Below are 16,459 nucleotides of genomic sequence, written 5' to 3'. Positions count from 1 at the left end.
CTAACTGCTACCTAGAATATACCATGAAATCTAGTAACTGGTAGGTTAGCCTAAAACCAAGGATAATTGATTCCTAGCTGCGTAGATAATCATCTTGTCTCTGGATATTTGACATGGTTCTCCAAGGTTTGAGATTAGTGTTCTCATGATTTTTTTGGCAATATCCCTGCATCTCTTTCCTTTTTGTCGCACTAGAAAGCGTGCACGTGCAATGCACGTCTAGACTAAGTCACATTATAATTAGTCTAAGCACTCTAGCACAACATTATAGGCTTACTCACGTGTAATGCATGTTTGGAAATAAATTTTATCACCTCATCGCAATGTGAAACCATGGATAATTACAAGGGGGATAATGTGTTGTTCAACGTCTAATATGAAGACAACAAATATATACCAACGTCTTGATGGGATTCGTAGCATAGAAAATAAATTTTTTCCTACCGCAAGAACGAATAACAAGCCAAGATCCAATCTAGAAGATGGTAGCAACTGTCAACACCCAGATTTTTAAGTCTGAATGCCTATTATGTCATACATCGCAATCCCAGGAATATTGTTGTTGCGAGGCATAATAGTTAAGTATCACAGTCATCATTCATTACAAACCATAAGTCTTAGAAATTTGGAATCACATGATCCATATTACACGAATAGTTGATCTATTGATCAACAAACAAACACAAGTTCATAGTTCAACATAGCGGAAGCGTAAGATACAAGGACTCTCTAGTCCACAGGCCAACGCTTGACGTCAGAAGGCGCTTAGTTGTCGTAGGCGTCCTGCTGGTAATCTCCTTGTTCCTCTTCATACTCTGGCCATTTGAATAGCCAGGGACAAAGCCGTGAGTACTTTAAGTACTCGCAAACTAATACTAAAGTAAGTGCTAGACATTCTAGTATGGTTTGCTAAGCTCTAGTTTATTTGCAGAAAGCTAGTTTTAGTTCACAAAGTTTGAGAAAAGCTTATTCAAGTGCTAACTAACTCAAGTGGGAACATTAGTGTCATTCCCACCATTCAAGTGGTGATTTCAATTCAATTCACCACAAGTCAATTCACCATCACTTTTCAACATCATTTTCAAAAATATGACATCGGAAACTGTATGGCCTTTCCAACCGTCCGTAACCGTGGACGCGGCTATTCGAATAGATTTACACTCTGCAGAGGTTGCACACTTGTGCCACAACATTTGATTTCATCCGTCGGGATTACCCCGAATCATCGTAACACAGTACGCGGATCATCAACCATAACCTTTCACTTACAAATCCTAGTATGAGCACCTCTCCCCATGAGCTTGGCCTCCCAGTGAAGACCAACTGTCAACCTGGGAACTGCACAGGGCTTGGCCGTACAATTCACCTCAATTTCACATCATTTCTCAACAACGGAGGCAGCCTCAAGCGTAACCCCTATGACGTGTGTTCAGAGGGAACCCATACTAAGACGCATAAACTTCCAGTTAAGCCCTACCCATAATCAGGTATTGTGGGGGTACGTAATAATTGGAAAGGTATCGCATTCAAACCAACATCATTGTTTATCAAAAATCACCATCTTCTCTTGTTCACATTCACCTTCAAAAATCATTCAATGGAATGCATCTTCATTCCAAGGTTTCAAATCCATTTCAAATTCACATTGTTCCCATCTAGAGTAGTCAAGTTTTATTTCATTAGCACTAGCTCTAAATCATGAGGGGTGCTACCTTGCTTTGCTTGGAAGAGACTAACTTCACTACTCTAGTAACCAACTTGTACGTTTACCAAAGTTAACTATAAAAGTAACTCATTTGGAAAACAAGTAAAGCTTGTAAAGTAAAAACTTGGGATAGGTTCATGTAAGAAAAGATAAGAATCATGGTGCCTTGCCCCAAGGGGCTTTGCACTTTGCAAGAATATTAGCTTGCCTTGGTAGTTCTCAAACTGTTCCTCCTCCTCCTCTTGGTAGCAACCTTCTTCTTCGGCGTACTCTCCGGTTCTACCGTCTAAATTTGAATACGAGTATAATTACTCACTAATTCAATGGCTATTCCATACATCACATATAAACACACAAACTATTCTATGCACACAAAATAATCTACTTAGGTGCATGGGTGGTGTTGTTTGAAAAGAATTCACTTCTTTGCATTTCATATGTAAATGATAGTTTCCATAGGGTTTTTGAGGAATAATTTCCTCTCATTGAAATCTTCTTAAGATTTAATTTCCCAAACAATCATGTATGAACTCATATTGACCTGGGTCAAATGTTCATCATCATCATTTGTGAAAATGATTTAAATGAGGTAGATCACCTCATACTATTTAAATAACACTATATTTGATTTAAATCTCAAGTAATTCATATAAGAGATTTTGGGACCAGGGGTCCAAACATCCCATGAACTCATGTGAGACAAGTTTAAGTGAAGTATAAGACTTCACATACTTTACTTTAATAGTTTTGGACAATATCAACTAGTTAAACTATCCAAATGATCCATTAATTAAACTAGGGCATGATCATGCAAAGTGACCACACCATTTTATTGCAGAAACAATTAGTGTATGTCAAATGTGAGCTATTAGAGTTGGAACTAACTTAATATCTATTTTGGTTGATTTTTAAGAATTATTTGAATAGGGAAAAGTCCCTGTCTTGTTATTTTTATCACATTTATTCTACAAAGAATCTGGCCATGAGGCCAGTGGAATTGGCTAGATAATTTCTCTAGCTTTCTAACCATATAAAGTTCATCCAATTTGGTTTAGCCAATTTGATTCTATTGAATTTCAAAGTGACAGCAGTATTGAAATTCATTTGTAAAATTTAAACGGGATTTGAATTTAACAGGCCGGCGGGAAAGCTAGTTGGGCTAAATGATTTGAAAACGGCCCAAAGCCAGCCCAGCCACGGTCCAGTGCCGCGCGGGCTGCCTGATAGAGGGTCCCGCCTGTCAGCGAGTGTTAAACGCCGAAGCGGTATGGGCGAGTCTGAGGCGTTGGATTAGAACGCGATCAAACGGTTGTGGTTCATCGTCCCGCCGGCGAGAGGGGAGTTCACCGGCGGCTCAGGTAGGGGGTCGGAGAGCTCACCGTGGCTCCAGCTAGGGTTGGCAAGGTGCGCGATGACGTTGTGGACGACGGCGAGTCGGCGGTAGCAGTGGCTCGTCCTGGGGTGGCTCCAATCGACGGCGGCGTCCACCAGGTACTGGCGGCTCCGATCTCCAAATTGGAGCAGCTCTGGCGACGATCGAGTGAGTGGAGTGGTGGTGGCGAAGCAGTGAGAGGTGGGGAGTGAGCTGGTGTGGTTGGTTTGGTCCAGGGAACCTCCTATTTATAGAATCGCATGAGGGTTGCGGGGCAGTGAGGTGGTCGACATGGGCGCAGCGTCTCCAGCGGCTGGTCGAGCTAGGCGAGGCTATGGCGATGCTCTACGGGTCCAGGCGGTGCTACTGGCAGCGACATCGTGGTCGGGGAGCGTCGGAATCGCTCGCATTGCTTCCGTGTCTGGCGCGCCCGCGGCGGAGCAGGGTCTCCTTCTCCGGCGGCGGTGGGCACGGGTCGCGGTCTGGCGGTTGTCTGGCGGCGTCCAGGTGTCGAGTGCGTGCTCAAGGCGTTGAGAGCTGGCCCAGGGCGAGTGCAGGTTGGCGGCGCGGCGCGTGTACTGGGCGTGTCCGCGTCGTGCATACGTGCGACGTGAGCGGCGTCCAGGGCGGGTGCTGGGGTGCGTCGTCCGGCGTGTGGTCGCCGTTCCTTCGACCATGGCGGTGCTAGGGCGTGCTAGGGGACGCGGTGGCGCACGGTGGCGAGGTGGTCCTGGCAGAGGAGCAAGGGGAGAGAGGGGAGGTCGACGAGCTCGGGGACATGGCCGGCATGGACATGCCCTAGCTTGCTCTCTCTCTCTCTCTTAGCCTCACTATGCTCCACTTAAGGTTTAAGGGGACCAGGGAGCACAATGGGATAGGTTAGGGTAGTTTAGGTTAGGTAGATTCACTATTTGCAACTATTGCAAATAGTGCCCGAATTTGTAAAATACAAAAATAACCAAATTTGAAATAATTCAAATGGTGAAAGTTTTTGAAATGTGAGTGTTGATATAAGTTGTAAATGACCAGAGAGGTTTTGAGGTGGTGGTGGAAAAATTAGAATTCAAGAATTGGCCAAAATGGCTAAGTGTAGAAGGTTACATATGTGAAAAAGTTGGAACTTTGGATGAGCCTTGCTCATGATCAAAGATGAATTTGACAAGATGATCTTCACCAAAGTTGTTCACCTTGATGTTGACTTTGACATGGTGCAAAGAGTTAGCAAGAGTTGGTTTGAGAAAATTGAATGGCAAGGGCTCAAAGTGGTGATCAGACTAGAATTGTCAAAATTGACCATTATCATATGTGAGTTGGGTTTGTGTTCGGATTTCATTTGAATTGTGAAACTTTGATTCCAAAAGTTGTAGTAAGTGTTTAATAACATTACTCAACTAATGGTGAAGACCAAATAGGTCTAGGGTCAAAATTTATAAAAATGCCATAGGGCATATGTGAGGGTTTTTAGGGTTTTCCATTTAATGGATTTTCTCCCTCTTTGATTTATTTGGTTGGTGATCTTCATATGATCACACTAGGGTTTTAGAGCATATCAAATACACGTAATAACAATCATCATGGCATATCACTCAAATGCACAAGTCCTATGCATGGTACTATATGCAAAAAGAAAAGTTTTTGTTGGTTTGAAATTTTGCTTTCTGGAATTCTCTAACTTTCTTTTTATTGAAATTTGGGGTGTTACAAACCCTTCCCCATTACAAAAGATCTCATCCCGAGATCGAAAAGAAAGTTAGGTACTAAAGAGATCTGGGTACTCCTTCTTCATGAAGTCTTCGCGTTCCCATGTGGCTTCATCCTCGGTATGATTGCTCCATTGGATCTTCAGAAACTTGATGCTTCGGGTGCGGGTGGTTCGGTAAGCTTCTTCCAGGATGCGAATCGGCACTTCGCGGTAAGTCAGATCCTTGTTGATATCCACCGATCGGTGATCGATGTTCTTGAACACTTCGGTCTTCTCCGGGACTTCAAGGCACTTCTGGAGAAGTGAGATGTGAAACACGTCGTGCACCGCCGACATTTCTTCAGGCAACTCCAGTTGATAAGATACTTTACCTCGGCGGCTGAGGACTGATGTCTACGGGAGCTTCTATTCTTGTAGACAGTGTTGGGCCTCCAAGAGCAGAGGTTTGTAGAACAGCAGCAAGTTTCCCTTAAGTGGATCACCCAAGGTTTATCGAACTCAGGGAGGAAGAGGTCAAAGATATCCCTCTCATGCAACCCTGCAACCACAAAGCAAGAAGTCTCTTGTGTCCCCAACACACCTAATAGGTGCACTAGTTCGGCGAAGAGATAGTGAAATACAGGTGGTGTGAATATATATGAGCAGTAGCAACGGCACCAGAAAAGTTCTTTGCCCAGGACAGTAAACAAGCAGTAGTAACGCAGCAGTAGTAACACAGTAAAACAGTAAACAAGCAGTGATAGCAGTATTTAGGAACAAGGCCTAGGGATTAGACTTTCACTAGTGGACACTCTCAACATTGATCACATAACAGAATAGATAAATGCATACTCTACACTCTTGTTGGATGATGAACACATTGCGTAGGATTACACGAATCCTCAATGCCGGAGTTAACAAGCTCCACAATTCAATGTTCATATTTAAATAACCTTAGAGTGCATGAAAGATCAATAAGACTAAACCAAGTACTAACATAGCATGCACACTGTCACCTTCATGCTAAGAAAGGAGGAATAGATCATATCAATACTATCATAGCAATAGTTAACTTCATAATCTACAAGAGATCATAATCATAGCATACGCCAAGTACTAACACGGATGCACACACTGTCACCATTACACCGTGCAGGAGGAATAAAACTACTTTAATAACATTGCTAGAGTAGCACATAAATAAATTGTGATACAAACACATTGCAATCATAAAGAGATATAAATAAGCACTTCACTATGCCATTCATAACAGTGAATAAGTATTCTGTGAAATATAGCCTAAGAGACCCACACGGTGCACACACTGTCACCTTTACACACGTGGGACAAGGAGTCTCCGGAGATCACATAAGTAAAATTCACTTGACTAGCATAATGACATCTAAATTACAAGTATCATCATATGAATCTCAATCATGTAAGGCAGCTCATGAGATTATTGTATTGAAGTACATAGAGAGAGAGATGAACCACATAGCTACCGGTACAGCCCTTAGCCTCGATGGAGAACTACTCCCTCCTCATGGGAGACAGCAGCGGTGATGAAGATGGCGGTGGAGATGGCAGCGGTGTCGATGGAGAAGCCTTCCGGGGGCACTTCCCCGCTCCGGCAGCGTGCCGGAACAGAGACTCCTGTCCCCCAGATCTTGGCTTCGCGATGGCGGCGGCTACAGAAGGTTTCTGCGGGTTTCGTCGAACGTGATAGGGTTTTCGCGACGGAGGCTTTAAGTAGGCGGAAGGGCAGCCTCGGAGGGGGCCTGGGGCCACCACACCATAGGGCGGCGCGGCCCCCCCTCTGGCCGCGCCAGGGTGGCGTGTGGGGCCCCCAGGGCTTCCCTCTGGCGGCTCTCGGGTGTTCTGGAAGCTTCGTCCAATTATAAGACTCTGGGCGTTGATTTCGTCCGATTCCGAGAATATTTCCTTACTAGGATTTCTGAAACCAAAAACAGCAGAAAACATGAACTGGCACTGCGGCATCTCGTCAATAGGTTAGTTCAAGAAAATGCACGAATATGACATAAAGTGTGCATAAAACATGTAGATATCATCAATAATGTGGCATGGAACATAAGAAATTATCGATACGTCGGAGACGTATCAGCATCCCCAAGCTTAGTTCCTGCTCGTCCCGAGCAGGTAAACGATAACAAAGATAATTTAAAGTGACATGCCATCATAACCTTGATCATACTATTGTAAGCATATGTAATGAATGCAGCGATCAAAACAATGGTAATGACATGAGTAAACAACTGAATCATAAAGCAAAGACTTTTCATGAATAGTACTTCAAGACAAGCATCAATAAGTCTTGCATAAGAGTTAACTCATAAAGCAATAAATCAAAGTAAAGGTATTGAAGCAACATAAAGGAAGATGAAGTTTCAGCGGTTGCTTTCAACATGTAACATGTATATCTCATGGATAGTTGTCAATGCAAAGTAATATAACAAGTGCAATATGCAAGTATGTAGGAATCAATGCACAGTTCACACAAGTGTTTGCTTCTTGAGGTGGAAAGAAATAGGTGAACTGACTCAACATAAAAGTAAAAGAAAGGCCCTTCGCAGAGGGAAGCAGGGATTAAATCATGTGCTAGAGCTTTTTAAGTTTTGAAATCATATAGAGAGCATAAAAATAAAATTTTGAGAGGTGTTTGTTGTTGTCAACGAATGGTAATGGGTACTCTAACTACCTTATCAACCAGACTTTCAAGAGCGGCTCCCATGAAGGACGTTATCTCTACCAGCAAGGTAGATCATCCCTCTTCTCTTTTGTTTACACATGTATTTTAGTTTCATTATTGATGACACTCCTCCCAACCTTTTGCTTACACAAGCCATGGCTAACCGAATCCTCGGGTGCCTTCCAACATTCACATACCATGAAGGAGTGTCTATTTGCAAAATTAAGTTGCTTACTGATGAACCAGAGCAAAACATGTGAAGAGAATTATTAATGCAAGTTGTAATTAATTGGAGCTAGGAACCCCATTGCCAGCTCTTTTTGCAAAATTATTGGATAAGCGGATGAAGCCACTAGTCCTTTGTGAAAGTCTGTCAAAAGTAAATGACAAGATCGAAAGATAAAACACCACATACTTTCTCATGAGCTATAAAACATTAACACAAATTGAGAAGCATTTTGAAGGTTTAAAGGTAGCACATGAAGTATTTACTTGGAATGGCAGAAAATACCATGTAGTAGGTAGGTATGGTGGACACAAATGGCATAGTGGTTGGCTCAAGGATTTTGGATGCATGAGAAGTATTCCCTCTCGATACAAGGTTTAGGCTAGCAAGGTTATTTGAAACAAACACAAGGATGAACTGGTACAGCAAAACTCACATAAAAGACATATTGTAAACATTATAAGACTTTACACCGTCTTCCTTGTTGTTCAAACTCAATACTAGAAATTATCTAGACCTTTGAGAGACCAATTATGCAAACCAAATTTTAGCATGCTCTATGTATTTCTTCATTAATAGGTGCAAAGTATATGATGCAAGAGCTTAAACATGAGCACAACAATTGCCAAGTATCACATTATCCAAGACATTTTTACCAATTACTACATGTAGCACTTTCTGTTTCCAACCATATAACAATTTAACGAAGCAGTTTCAACCTTCGCCATGAAAATTAAAAGCTAAGAACACATGTGTTCATATGAACCAGCGGAGCGTGTCTCTCTCCCACACAAGCATGATGTAATCCAATTTATTCAAACACAAACAAAAACAAACACAAACAGACGCTCCAAGTAAAGCACATAAGATGTGACCGAATAAAAATATAGTTTCAGGGGAGGAACCTGATAATGTTGTCGATGAAGAAGAGGATGCCTTGGGCATCCCCAAGCTTAGATGCTTGAGTCTTCTTGAAATATGCAGGGATGAACCACCGGGGCATCCCCAAGCTTAGACTTTTCACCCTTCTTGATCATAGTATATCATCCTCCTCTCTTGACCCTTGAAAACTTCCTTCACACCAAACTTCTCATAAACTTCATTAGAGGGGTTAGTACATAATCAAAAACTCACATGTTCAGAGGTGACACAATCATTCTTAACACTTCTGGACATTGCTCAAAGCTACTGGAAGGTAATGGAACAAAGAAATCCACCCAACACAGCGAAAGAAGCAATGCGAAATAAAAGGCAGAATCTGTCAAAACAGAACAGTCCGTAAAGACGAATTTTTAACAAATACTTTCGTTGCTCAAATCAGAAAACTCAAAACTAATGAAAGTTGCGTACATATCTGAGGAACACGCACGTAAATTGGCATATTTTTCTGAGTTACCTACAGAGAAAACAGCCCAGATTCGTGACAGATAGAAATATGTTTTTGCGCAGAAATCCAAATCTAGTATCAACCTTCGATTAGAGGCTTCACTTGGCACAACAAAACACAAAACTAAGATAAGGAGCGGTTGCTACAGTAGTAAACAACTTCCAAGACACAAATATAAAACAAAGTACTGTAGCAAAATAACACATGGGTTATCTCTCAAGAAGTGCTTTCTTTATAGCCATTAAGATGGGCTCAGCAGTTTTAATGATGCACTCATAAGAAATAGTATTTGAAGCAAAAGAGAGCATCAAGAAGCAAATTCAAAACAAATTTAAGCCTAACATGCTTCCTATGAAAAGGGATCTTGTACACAAATAAATTCATGAAGAGCAAAGTGACAAGATCAGGAAGATAAAACAAGTGTAACTTAAAAAATTTCAGCACATAGAGAGGTGTTTTAGTAACATGAAAATTTCTACAACCATATTTTCCTCTCTCATAATAACTTTCAGTAGCATCATGAGCAAATTCAACAATATAACTATCAAATGAAACATTCTTGTCATGAGCTTCATGCATAAAATTATTACTCTCCACATAAGCATAATCAATTTTATTAGTAATAGTGGGAGCAAATTCAACAAAGTAGCTATCATTATTATTCTCATCATCAAATATAGGAGGTATATTGTAATCATAATCAAATTTATCCTCCATAGTAGGTGGTACCAAAAGACTACTATCATTATAATCATCATAAATAGGAGGTAAAGTATCATCAAAGTAAATTTTCTCCTCAATGCTTGCGGGACTAAAAAGATCATGCTCATCAAAATCAGCTTCCCCAAGCTTAGAATTTTCCATATCATTAGCAACAATTGTGTTCAAAGTATTCATGCTAACATGTTCCATGGGTTTTTTAATTTTCGGATCAAACCATCCATGTCTTAAATCAGGAAATAGAATAAGAAGCTCATTGTTGTCCATTATGCCAAACTAGTGTAAACAAGAAACAAAAAGATGCAATTGCAGAATCTAAAGGAAATAGCTTCGAGCACAAACACAATGGCGCCAGAAAATCAAGTTACACTGAACCGAAGTATGAGTGCCTTTTACCTTTCCTCCCCGGCAACGGCGCCAGAAAAGTGCTTGATGTCTACGGGAGCTTCTATTCTTGTAGACAGTGTTGGGCCTCCAAGAGCAGAGGTTTGTAGAACAGCAGCAAGTTTCCCTTAAGTGGATCACCCAAGGTTTATCGAACTCAGGGAGGAAGAGGTCAAAGATATCCCTCTCATGCAACCCTGCAACCACAAAGCAAGAAGTCTCTTGTGTCCCCAACACACCTAATAGGTGCACTAGTTCGGCGAAGAGATAGTGAAATACAGGTGGTGTGAATATATATGAGCAGTAGCAACGGCACCAGAAAAGTGCTTTGCCCAGGACAGTAAACAAGCAGTAGTAACGCAGCAGTAGTAACGCAGTAAAACAGTAAACAAGCAGCGATAGCAGTATTTAGGAACAAGGCCTAGGGATTAGACTTTCACTAGTGGACACTCTCAACATTGATCACATAACAGAATAGATAAATGCATACTCTACACTCTTGTTGGGTGATGAACACATTGCGTAGGATTACACGAATCCTCAATGCCGGAGTTAACAAGCTCCACAATTCAATGTTCATATTTAAATAACCTTAGAGTGCATGAAAGATCAATAAGACTAAACCAAGTACTAACATAGCATGCACACTGTCACCTTCATGCTAAGAAAGGAGGAATAGATCATATCAATACTATCATAGCAATAGTTAACTTCATAATCTACAAGAGATCATAATCATAGCATACGCCAAGTACTAACACGGATGCACACACTGTCACCATTACACCGTGCAGGAGGAATAAAACTACTTTAATAACATTGCTAGAGTAGCACATAAATAAATTGTGATACAAACACATTGCAATCATAAAGAGATATAAATAAGCACTTCACTATGCCATTCATAACAGTGAATAAGTATTCTGTGAAATATAGCCTAAGAGACCCACACGGTGCACACACTGTCACCTTTACACACGTGGGACAAGGAGTCTCCGGAGATCACATAAGTAAAATTCACTTGACTAGCATAATGACATCTAGATTACAAGTATCATCATATGAATCTCAATCATGTAAGGCAGCTCATGAGATTATTGTATTGAAGTACATAGAGAGAGAGATGAACCACATAGCTACCGGTACAGCCCTTAGCCTCGATGGAGAACTACTCCCTCCTCATGGGAGACAGCAGCGGTGATGAAGATGGCGGTGGAGATGGCAGCGGTGTCGATGGAGAAGCCTTCCGGGGGCACTTCCCCGCTCCGGCAGCGTGCCGGAACAGAGACTCCTGTCCCCCAGATCTTGGCTTCGCGATGGCGGCGGCTACAGAAGGTTTCTGCGGGTTTCGTCGAACGTGATAGGGTTTTCGCGACGGAGGCTTTAAGTAGGCGGAAGGGCAGCCTCGGAGGGGGCCTGGGGCCACCACACCATAGGGCGGCACGGCCCCCCCTCTGGCCGCGCCAGGGTGGCGTGTGGGGCCCCCAGGGCTTCCCTCTGGCGGCTCTCGGGTGTTCTGGAAGCTTCGTCCAATTATAAGACTCTGGGCGTTGATTTCGTCCGATTCCGAGAATATTTCCTTACTAGGATTTCTGAAACCAAAAACAGCAGAAAACATGAACTGGCACTGCGGCATCTCGTCAATAGGTTAGTTCAAGAAAATGCACGAATATGACATAAAGTGTGCATAAAACATGTAGATATCATCAATAATGTGGCATGGAACATAAGAAATTATCGATACGTCGGAGACGTATCAAGGACTTTGAAAGGTCCGACATAGCGGGGTGCAAGCTTTCCTTTCAGTTGAAACCTCTGCATTCCTTTCAAGGGGGATACCTTGAGATAGACGAAGTCTCCGATCTCAAAGGTCATCTCCCGACGTCTCTTGTCGGCGTAGCTCTTCTGTCTGGATTGCGCCGTCTTGAGGTACTCTCGGATCTTGTGGACTTTCTCTTCGGCTTCACGAAGGACATCTGGGCCAAAAACTTGGCTCTCTCCGACTTCCGACCAGTTCAGGGGGGTACGGCACTTCCTTCCGTACAAGGCTTCGAAGGGGGCCATCTGTAGGCTGGCTTGATAGCTATTGTTGTAAGAGAATTCGGCGTAAGGTAGGCAGTCTTCCCACTTGGATCCGTATTCCAGTACGCATGCTCTAAGCATGTCTTCCAGTATCTGGTTTACTCTCTCAGTCTGTCCGTCGGTCTGAGGGTGATAGGCGGTGCTGAAATTTAGGCGGGTGCCTAGTCCTTCATGCACTTTCTGCCAGAACCTTGAGGTGAACCGTGATCCTCTATCTGACACTATCGATTTGGGGGTTCCATGCAGAGCGACTATTCTGGAGATGTAAAGTTCAGCTAGCTTTGGGCCTTGATAGATGGTTTTGACGGCGATGAAATGGGCGACTTTGGTCAATCTATCGACCATTACCCATATGGAATCATTGCCTTTGCTGGATTTGGGCAGTCCGGTGATAAAGTCCATTCCTACGGAGTCCCGTTTCCATTCCGAAATCTGGAGGGGTTGTAACAGTCCGGCGGGTCGTTGGTGTTCTGCCTTGACTCTCTGACAGATGTCACACTTAGCGATATAGCTACCGATCTCTCTCTTCATTCCGTGCCACCAAAATTGTTCTTTTAGGTCTTGGTACATCTTGGTACCTCCGGGGTGGATGGAATAAAGGGTGTCATGGGCTTCTTGCAGGATGACTTGTTTCAAGTCAGAGTCCGATGGTACGCAGAGAGGTTCTTTGTACCAAAGCACTCCGGCTTCGTCTACGGTGAATCCGGGGGCTTTTCCTGCGGCTATCTGTTTCTTGATTCCGTCAATGCTAGCGTTGTCCTTCTGGGCTTCCTTGATCTGACCAACCAAGGTGGGTTGCAGTTCTATGCTGGCTAGGAATCCTTCACTAACAAGTTCAAGTCTGAACTGTTCAAACTCTTGATGCAAGCTGGGCTGTTCAGTTGCGAGCATGGAGTTCAACTGGCACGACAGTCGACTCAAAGCATCCGCTACCACATTGGCCTTGCCGGGGTGGTAGTGAATCTCCATGTCGTAATCCTTGATCAGTTCGATCCATCGGCGTTGCCTCATGTTCAACTCTTTCTGGGTGAATATGTATTTGAGGCTTTTGTGGTCGGAGTAGATCTCGCATCGATTACCCATGAGGTAATGACGCCAAACTTTCAGGGCTAAGACCACGGCTGCAAGTTCGAGGTCATGGGTTGGGTAGTTCTGTTCATGTTGCTTGAGTTGCCTGGAAAGGTAGGATACAACCTTGCCTTCTTGCATAAGCACGCATCCAAGTCCAGTCTTGGAGGTGTCGCAATATACGTAAAAGGGCTTTGCGATATCTGGCATGATCAGGATTGGGGATGTTGTCAGTCTACTCTTGAGCTGTTGAAAGCTCTCTTCACATTTGTCGGTCCACTCAAACTTTCTGTCCTTTTTCAGCAGTTGGGTCATTGGTCGAGCGATGCTCGAAAAACCTTCTACAAATCTGCGGTAGTATCCGGCTAATCCAAGAAAAGCGCGGACCTCGGTTTGTGTGGTTGGGGCTTGCCATTCCATAACAGTTTTGATCTTGGCGGGATCTACGGCAATTCCTCCTGCACACAAGATGTGTCCCAGGAATCCAACTTCTTCCAGCCAAAACTCACACTTGCTAAACTTGGCATACAACTTGTGTTGTCTAAGGGTTTCTAGGACAATCTCCAAATGCTGTTCGTGTTCCTCTTCGGACTTGGAGTAGACGAGGATGTCGTCGATGAAAACAACGACAAACTTGTCCAAAAAGTTCATGAAGATCTTATTCATGAGATTCATGAAATAAGCGGGGGCATTGGTTAGTCCAAACGACATGACGTTGTACTCATACAACCCATATCTGGTGGTAAAGGCAGTTTTCGGAATGTCGGTGGCTCGGATCTTCAGTTGGTGATATCCAGTTCTAAGATCTATCTTGGAGAAAACTCTGGATCCGGTGAGTTGGTCAAACAAGTCTTCGATCTTGGGTTGGGGGTATTTGTTTTTGATGGTGACATCGTTAAGCTTACGATAGTCCATGCATAAACGATTTGCACCATCTTTCTTGTCGACAAACAAGACGGGGGATCTCCAGGGGGATGCACTCGGTCTAATCGAACCTTTGGCGAGCATGTCATCTATTTGCTTCTTCAGTTCCACAAGCTCCGTTGCGTTCATGCTGTAGGCTCTCTGGGCTATGGGTCCAGTTCCGGGAATTAACTCGATGATAAACTCGATATCCCGATCCGGGGGCATACCGGGTAGATCATCCGGAAACACATCAGGGTAGAGACAAACGACCCTGATTTGATCCAGAGTTGGCTTGGATACACTTTGGTTGCAGGTAAATTTTCTGGGTAGTTTTTCAGAGATGTGCTCAACTACGATACCGGTGCTGCTAGTCATGGTTATGGCTTTCTTGGCGCACTCTATCAATCTGTTGTGCTTGGACATCCAGTCCATTCCTAGGACAACTTCCAAACCTTTGGTTCCAAGTATGATTAGATTTGCAAAGAAATCTACATCATGGATTTTGATTGGCACATTTTTGCAAAATTTTCTGGCTTTGGTGGTTGATCCGGGGATTTGAACTATCATAACATGCTTCAAACTGAGGGGTTGAATTTTACTTGTTGATGCAAAGTCTTCGGTGACAAAAGAATGAGATGCTCCGGAATCAAACAATACTCTGGCGGGGATGTGGTTGACAGAAAACATACCCAGTACAACATCTGGTGCTTCCTGGGCTTCTTCGGCGTTCATGTGGTAGAGGCGGCCGTTGCGGTTGTTGGGGTTGTTGGGGGCGAACTTCTTGCCGGTGGAGACACGGCGTTGCTGCTGAGCAGGTGCAGCGGTGTTGCTGGCGAGCTTGGCAAGACGCTTGGGACACTCGTTGGAGTAGTGCCCCACTACACCACACTCATAGCAAGTAATGGTGGTCTTGTCCTGCTTGTTCGCAATGGGCACGGCATTGCTTCCGGTTCTGGGAGCGGTGTTGGTGTTGTTGTTGTTGTTGTTAGGAGCTCGGGGTGGAGCGCGGTTGTAGTAGTAGTAGTTGTTGTTGTTGTAGTTGTTGTTGTAGCCTCCTGGCTTGGAGTTTCCTCCACTCCGGTTCTGATAACCGGGGCGAGAGTTCTGCATCTGGGGTTTGTTGTTTCTCGGAGTGAAACCTCCGCTTGAGCTAGGGCGAAACTTTTGGGGGTGGCTTGATCCACTCTGATTCGCCATGCGGCGCTTGCGGTTCTCATTGGCTTGGTTTAACTTGCCCTCCATCTGGATGGCGGAGTCAACAAGGGCTTCGAGGTCGGCGAAGGGGATGTTGACGAGGACAGTATGCATCTCATCATGCAGTCCGTTCAGGAATCTCTCCTTCCTCTTCTCAACGGTGTCGGTCTCATCAGGGGCATACCTCGACAGTGTGAGAAACTTGTCACGGTATTCAACCGCCGTCATGCGACCCTGTTTCAGTTCACGGAACTCATCCCTCATCTTCTTGATAAGACCCGGGGGTACATGGTACTTGCTGAACTTGAGTTTGAAATCTTCCCAAGTCATGAATTGACCCCCGTTCATGGCACGGGTGCTTGTCCACCAAGCGCGGGCTGGTCCAGCGAGATAGTGGGTGGCGAACAAAACCTTCTCGTTGGCTTCTACTCCGGCTACCTCCAGATTGTTCTCCATAGTCTGGAGCCAATCGTCGGCGTCGAGGGGCTCCTCGGTCTTGCTAAACATCGGAGGGTTGGTGTTTTGGAAGTTCTTGAGCTTGGATCCGGGGTGGTCATGATTTCCATGGCCTTGGTTGGCGATGTTCTGCAAGGCGATGAGGTTGGCTTGGCGTTCGGCTCTCTCGGTTTCCCGGTTAGCAAGCATGGTTTGCAGCAGTTGCAGCATCGCGTCGTTGGTGCTATTTGGAGGGGCCATCTGAAGATGTAGAAGATTATGAGATAAGAGGGAACATTCTATGGTTCATTTTGGTTAAGTTTGAAAACAATTTGAAAACTTGTAATCTTTTCATGACAAACATAACATTCATTCATTCATGCAACACATAGTACAAACTACACACATACTCCAATGGTTTTAAGAACCATTCACATGCTACGATACAAGGGACGTGATACAACTCACACCTACTATAAGTGGAACTAGTGCATCTACTCCTCATCATCGACATCGATCGGGACGTAGTCGTCGGGTCCTGCCTCCAGGAACTCGTAGTCCTCCTCCTCGGTGTTCTCGTCCTCCTCAAAGT

Source organism: Lolium perenne, chromosome 1 (genome assembly GCF_019359855.2).
Source record: "Lolium perenne isolate Kyuss_39 chromosome 1, Kyuss_2.0, whole genome shotgun sequence".
Lineage (NCBI taxonomy): Eukaryota > Viridiplantae > Streptophyta > Magnoliopsida > Poales > Poaceae > Lolium > Lolium perenne.
Note: the sequence above shows the minus strand (reverse complement) of the source record.